We start from the raw sequence: 7,942 nt of genomic DNA, 5'->3' as shown, positions 1-7,942 counted from the left end.
AATTAGTTTTGTGAATATAATAAATTTTACTCCACAAAAATTTTTATTACAATTATGTGATTAATTAGGATAAAATTTTAAAATATATTTTTCTTAATTTAGCCACGAGGGTTTAGGAAAATTATTTTGATAGTTTTATTTAAAGTTCCATAAAATATAATTAAATTAAAACTTTAACCCACATAAAAGTTTTATGTCCGTATATTTTTGTACATGATTTACATTGGTAAAACAAGAAATTTCATCAAAATATTTTTGTAATAAGAATTTTTATTAAATATCTTGAATTACAGCCTATTAATTTCTATGATATAAGTTGTGATATCCTCGAACTCATAGAGGATAATTATAAAGTTTGGAAGGATAGAGTTCTCATTCAATTAGGGCGGATTGATATTGACTATATTAGAAGGAAAAACGAAGCACCTAATATAGATGAATTCAGTCAACCTGATGAGGTTGACCTTTATGAAAAGTGGGTGTGATCTAATCGCCTCTACATTATGTTCATAAAAACCAAGATCTCTGTTGGTATTTGTGAATCGGTTGAGGGGCATGAAAAAGTCAAGGACAAACATAAGGCAATTGATGAACAATTTGCAACTTCAGACAAGGCCCTTGCCATCACCCTAATAATTCATTAAGGCTCAGAAGTGTGAAAGGTATGCGAGAGCATATCATGAAGATGAGAGAGCTAGCGGCTCGATTGAAAACACTTGAAGTGGAAATATCTTATAACTTTCTTGTGAACTTCATTTAATTCACTCTTCCACAACAATATAAACCTTTCAAAATATCTTACAGCACACATAAGTATAATTGGTCAATCAATGAGTTGATGACCATGTGTGTTCATTAGGAAGGAAGGTTGTTGATAGAGAAGAGTGGTAATGTTTTTCCTGACTGCACAAGAAAAGTCTAATAATCAAGCCAAAGTCAAGGGGAAAGGGAAAGGAAAAATTCCACCTCAACCTTACATCAAGAAAGAATCCAAGTGTTTCTTCTGTAAAAAGACGGAACACATGAAGAATGATTGTACTAAATTCAAGGATTGGCTTGAGAAGAAAGATGTTCCTATTTTATTTGTTTATTATGAATATAATATGATTAATACGATTTATAACATGTGTGGATTGACTTTGGTTCTACAATCTATGCACAAATACCTTGCAGGGTACGCAAAATCTAAGGAAACCAATGAGGAGTGAGCAGAGCATCAATTCGGGAACAAGATGTGTTCACATGCGGAGGCTATAGGGACTTGCAATTTAGTTTTGGATGGTTGTTTTATTTTTGTTTTGGAGAAAACATTTTATGGTTTCTATTTTTTTCTAGAAATTTAATTTCAATTTCAAATTTTTTACCGTTTGGTTACTCATTTCAATTTTTGAATAATTCTATGAATTTATTTTATGATTTAATTTTTGTTGGGAATGGTACAATGATTGGTAATCTTTTCGTAATTTCCTTAAAAAAATGCCAAAATCACTATGCATGTTCAAGTAAGTATTAAAAGATGTTTTTTAAATGAAGATTCTTATATATTGTGGTAAATAAGATTGGGATACATATCTATAGAGAGGATTTAAAATTAGTAAATGATAGAGTGCTCAATCTTTGGATTTTACTTGGGGTGCCAAAAGGAGTACAAAATTGTTAGAGAAAATACATACATATATATGTTGTCCAGAAATGGACATGAAAAGTCCAAAATATTTCATCATTTTCGATGATGATAATTCACGATACATGTATATCTAGTTGCTTTATAACAAACACAAAACATTGGATGCCTTTAAAGTTTTTAATGTTGAAGTAGAAAAACAATGTGCAAAAAAAATTAAGATCATGAAGTCTGATAGAGATGGTGAATATTATGGTAAATACACCGAAAATAGACAAGCTCTGGGGTCATTTGCGAAGTTTCTTCAAGGAAATGAGATTGTTGCCCAATATACAATGCATTGTTCTCCAGACCAAAATGGTATGGCTGAAAGAAGAAATCGAATTTTAATGGACATGGTTAGGAGTATGAGGAGTAACTCTAAACTTTCCAAGACCTTGTGGATTGAAGTTCAAGATAGTATTCGGATGAAGAATAATTTCACCAAGTGTGGCTCCCATAGTGAAAGGAGAAAATTCAATTTGGATAAATTCCCAAAGAAAAGGAACAAATGAAAAAAATCCCTTATACTTATGTTGTTGCTTGCTTGATGTATGATCATGTTTGCACTAGACCTGACATTGCATATATAATTGGAATGATGGGGAGATATCAGAGTAATCCAGGTATGTACCACTGAAAGCTGCAAAGAAATTGATGAGATGCCTTCAAGGGACCAAGGACTACATGCTTATGTTCAGAATAACTTAGAATTTGGAGGTACTTAGCTACTCTAATTTAGACTATGCTGGTTGCATTGATTCAAGAAAATCCACTTTAGTATATATTTTTTTGCTAGCTATTGGAGTTGTATTTTTGGAGAAGCGCAAAAAAAATTTTGACTGCTACTTCCACTATGGAAACTAAGTTCGCATCTTATTTTGAGGCCACCTCACGTGGTGTTTGGATGAATAGTTTCATTTTAGGGCTTAGAATCATGGTTTCTATTTCTAGGCCATTGATTGTTTTTGACAATTCAACTATTGTTTTTATGGTTAAGAATAACAAAAGTCGAAAGGCTTAGAATCGTGGATTCTATTTTTAGGCAATTGATTTTGTTTTTTTGACAATTCAACTGCTGTTTTTATGGTTAAGAATAGCAAAAGTAAGCAAACACATCGACTTAACTATTTAGCCATAAGAAAAAATGTTAAAGATAATACAGTGGTTATCGAACAAATTAGCACTAAATTGGCGATTGTTGATCCTTTGACTATAGGCATGCCACCACATAATTTAAGGATCATGTAGAAAATATGGGACTTGATTCCTTTATATAATTTTGTTATAAGAACAAATTTATTTATTAATGAAATTATGTTATGGTATTTTTCTTATATTTGTTACTTATGTGCACATTCATTGATTTGAAAAATATAACTAAAGTTGGACCTGAATAAACATAGGTTTATTCATTATGTTATTCTAGTTCGAGAACGTGATACAGATGTATATGGCCAAAGTAGGAGAATGATGGAAAAGATTTAGAAAGTTATAAAATCTTATTTTGTTAAGTGACCTATATGATATATGATAATTAAAAGATTTAATTATGGACAAAATTTATGTTGTCTACTGATCATAGATTTGTTAAGATTTAGATGTGCAAATTATGTCTTGATATCTTGATAATGTTATCAAATTTTGAAATTCAAAATATCTCATAATGATAAGACACAATTTAAATTTAAACTTACTCGATAATGATACGAACTCTCAATAAATAGTGGCGTTTGAGGTTCCTAAACATACATACCAAATGTTATACAACACAATCAATAGTGAGGTTTGAAGTAATTAGAAGACTCTCGAACAATTTGAAGAAATTCAAAAGAGGTGTTCAAAGATTTTTTCATATTCAATGCTAAAGGTAACATTCGATTCATTTTTCCACATTCAATTTATTAATTTTGAACATGAATAAATTTTTTACAATCTTCACCTTTGTTTTTCACGCTCTACTAATTAAGTATTTGAGCTATTTAATTCAGTGGATTTGACGTATTGCTGAAATATTGGCTCTTAGGGCACCCACAATGGGGTGTTAAATGGGTGTTACACCCTCTCTCCATTGTGAGTGGGCGTTATAACGCACATTCACAGGAGAGAGAGAGAGGCGTTCAATTGTTTGAACGCCCCTCTGTCAGTTTATTTTTTAAAAAAATTTGGACAATAACTGTCGCTAATTTTCGACGGTTTTCCACAAACCGTCGCTGACACGCGGGCCCCACGTGTTTTGAATTATTTTAATTTTGTTTTTAAAATTTTAAATTTTGACTTTCCCTTTAAAAAAAAAATTTTATTTTCATTTGTAAACCGTTGTATATATTGTATTTTTTATTTTAAATATTTAATTAAATTCGAATTAAATTATAAAAAATCAAAAAAATTTGTAACGACTAGTTAACGGCTAGTTTCAATTATTTTCTATAAATACTCACAAATGTGCACACATATTTTCATTCCTCCAAAAATGTCTCATTCTACAGGCATCTCTAGCTCAAATTCTAGCTCGACAAGCGAAGACGAAATCCATGTCGAAATCGATGCGCAAGCTTATGATCCGGTTGAAGAAATGATGTCATTGGTACTTCAACAACACCAACAACTTATGGAATCATATCAGAGGAGGGAAACACGCAGAAGAATAAGATTCATCCAAAGAAATCGTGAGGCCGGGAATGAGAGGCTCGTCAATGATTATTTCTCTACGAACCCGGTGTATCACGATGAAATATTTCGAAGATGATTTCGAATGCAAAGAGAGTTATTCCTCAGCATAGTGAATGAATTAGAGAATCATTCAACGTTTTTTCAACAGAGGGACGATGCTGTGCGAAGAAAAGGGTTCGCACCACTACGAAAATTAACAGCTGCGATTCGTCAACTGGCTTACGGAGTCCCCGCCGACAATCTTGACGAGTACCTACGTATGGGTGAATCAACTGTCATCAAGTGTCTTTTCAATTTCTGCGAATACGTGGTTGAAATATTTTGTGATAGGTACTTGAGAAGACCAAATGCTGATGATGTTCAACGTCTTCTTCAAATGCATGATGAGAGCCACGGCTTCCCTGGCATGTAGGGTAGCCTTGATTGTATGCACTGGAAATGGAAAAATTGTCCAGTTGCTTGGAAATGTCAATTTACAAGGGGACATGGGTCACCAACAATCGTGTTTGAAGCGGTCGCATCTCATGACTTGTGGATATGACATGCATTCTTTGGGGTCGCCAGTTCACGTAACAATATTAATGTGTTATATGAATCTCCCATATTCAACAACGTCTTGCAAGGAAATGCGCCAGAGATTAATTTCACGGTGAACAACACTGCATATACGAAAGGTTATTATCTAACAGATGGAATATATCCTGAGTGGGCTACTTCATTTAGGCTTGTCAAATTGGGTCAGGCCCGTCGGGTCGGCCCGCCCCGCCATAAAATTGAGCGGGTTGGGTTGATAAAATAGCAGCCCGTTTGGAGGTGGGCCAAACGGGTGGAGCCCGTTTGGGTTACGGGCCAAATGGGTTGAGCCCGTTTGGGTTGCGGGCTGGCCCGCCAAATTAGGGTAGAATTTTATATTTTTAAGTTTTATATAAAAATTCCTATTTCTTCCTTATTTTTTCTCATGTGCCTAACTTCAATCACTCTGGTAAAATCTATATGCTTCTATTTTTTTTTGAAGATGTTATACTCTTCAGTCCCCTCCCTTTTTTTAATGTTTAACTCGAACTAATCCAGAATTATCAAAATAATATAGTAAATAAAGTAATTATCTGTATTATTGAAAACATAATATTACATGAGTTAATTTTTAGTACATGTATACGATGAAATCTTGTGTGAATTAGAATAAACACTTTATTTTTTTTATGTATTATGTTGATTGTTGTATGCTTTCAATGTCTTATTTCAATGTTTTTAAGTTTTTTATGAAAATATTTAATTGAAATATATTTTCTTCTATGTTTATTTTAATACTGTTTAGTATTTTTTTTAAAAAAAAAAATAATAAGCGGGTTGGCCCGCCTAGTCAGCCCGTTTTGACATGTATAACTTCATTAAGGCTTTTCCTTGCCCGGAGGATCCCAAGAGGAAGTTGTTCAAGGAAAGATAGGAGTCCGCAAGAAAAGATGTCGAACGGGCATTTTGGGTGTTTCAATCTCGATGGGCGATTGTCAGAGGTCCAGTTCGTTATTGGTATAGGAAAAAGTTAAAACAAATCATGTTAGCATGCATTATTTTGCATAACATGATCGTTGAGGATGAGAGAGGTTACGTGACAAATTGGTACAACGATGAAGGTGACGAACCCGCACAACCTATCCATGGCTCAAACCGAGGATTTCAGGATTATCTTCGGACAAATTCCGAGCTACGTGGCACTCAAGTTCATCACCAACTTCGTGCAGACTTAGTTGAGTATATCTGGGGGCAATATAACAACAATCCGTGAACTATTATTTCATATGTTAGTTCTAATTTCATCAAAGTGTGTTTATTTCTAAGTTATTGTTTCATTTCAATTTCATAATTATTTCTTTCGAACACCTACTTTATTTAATAAATATATTTTTTAAAAAAGTAATATTATTTATTAAAATTAATAAAATTATTTTATTAAAAAGTAAGATGGTTTTAAAAATTAGAATAATGATTTAAATAATGTAAAATATATTTAAAACATATTTATTTAATACGAAAAATTTTTAAGATGATTGAGTGGACTATAAGACCCATAAATAATGAGTTTGAATGTTAAAAGGAATGTGAGTAAAAGAGATACGTTGTTATAATGAGTATGTGACAGTGGACCCCACGTTTTTTGATGAGTTGATGAGTGTTATGCTCTTACACTACCCTGCAGTTTATTCGTTGAAGCAATTCTTATTTATTTAATTCGATACTTTATTTATAATATTAATAATTTCTATACAGTAATATTATTCCAATAATTTAAACTCTCACAAAGAAAGGATGATAATATACCCACAACTTAATTTTCGTACATCCTCTATATTTGATACTTTGCTATTTTGGTTCAATATATTATTAAAATTGAGTTTGAATTACGGATTTTTCATTTTTTTTGCTAATTTTGGTCTTTAATTTGTTTTCCATAAAAATGTTTACGTAGCACTAGATCCATCGACGCCACGTACAAAAAAAAAAAACTAAAATTGAAAAAAACGATAAACAAAGATAACGAAAAGGGTTCATCAAATTAAATGATAGTAAATAGTTTCTCTAGTATTACCGTAAAAATTTTTTATCCAAAATTTTTAAAGTATTTTTGAGTTATCTATTTTTTTAATATGAAATTCACGTATTCTTCAATCTTCTTCTCCAATGAATTATTATATAAAATTATTCTTAAAAGTCAGTCAACTATATAAATATTTCATCCACATACGCAACAAATCAACCAAGGAAATTTCAAATTATATAAATATTTCTTCAATTAATATTTCAAATTACAACATCAAAGCAAAAAAAAATTAAAAAAATTCTCGACCGAATTTTTTTTAGCATTGCCCATGCCCCACGCCATATTATTATAAGTAATGTAGATTACTTTAAAGGGTTTCTAGCGAAAATGTTTGCGTGCATTGAATAAGATGAAAGCATATGCAATTGATCTTATTGCTTGGGGTTCTGTGGCAGCAGTTCTCATTGTCTTTGGTTGTCTTTTTAACTATGGCCGCAACTGCAGCAAGATTCTTGCAACCATGTCAAGAACCGTCTCTTCCGCACCTACGAAAACTGGGAATCGTGACATCGAGAGAGGTGAGGAGCCCAAGAGCAATGGAGCAAAGAATGGTGGTATGGTTATTCTAGGAACAACTGCTGTAGCTGGAATTACTATTCTCAGCAGTGAAGGTGATGGCGGCGACGACGACGGAGGCGGTGGAGGAACTGATGACGGTGGTTGCGGACGCCGGTGATGATGGAGGGTGTTGTAGCGGAGGTTGTGGTTGTGGAGGTTGAGATTAATGGAACTGCGTTTTGACTTTTCATGGTGTACAACAAATTAATATTGTAAAATTTATTTTTATTTTGAAACTATTTAATATTGAATTTTTTTTATAATTTAAGCTCAAAGTTGGTGGTTTTCTGTCTCTAATATGATGAAATAATACATGTACATTTATACATTTGACTTGCTTGTGTTGCCATAAGAAGAATTTCCGACTTTATTTGCACTTTGAAAAAAATTCCTACCATATATAGTGTTAAGTAATCAATCAAGCAATCTTTGAATTCAAAGCCACCTAA

The sequence above is a fragment of the Primulina tabacum genome, chromosome 9 (assembly GCF_025594145.1).
Source record: "Primulina tabacum isolate GXHZ01 chromosome 9, ASM2559414v2, whole genome shotgun sequence".
NCBI classification, from domain to species: Eukaryota; Viridiplantae; Streptophyta; class Magnoliopsida; order Lamiales; family Gesneriaceae; genus Primulina; species Primulina tabacum.
This window is presented reverse-complemented; position numbering follows the sequence as displayed.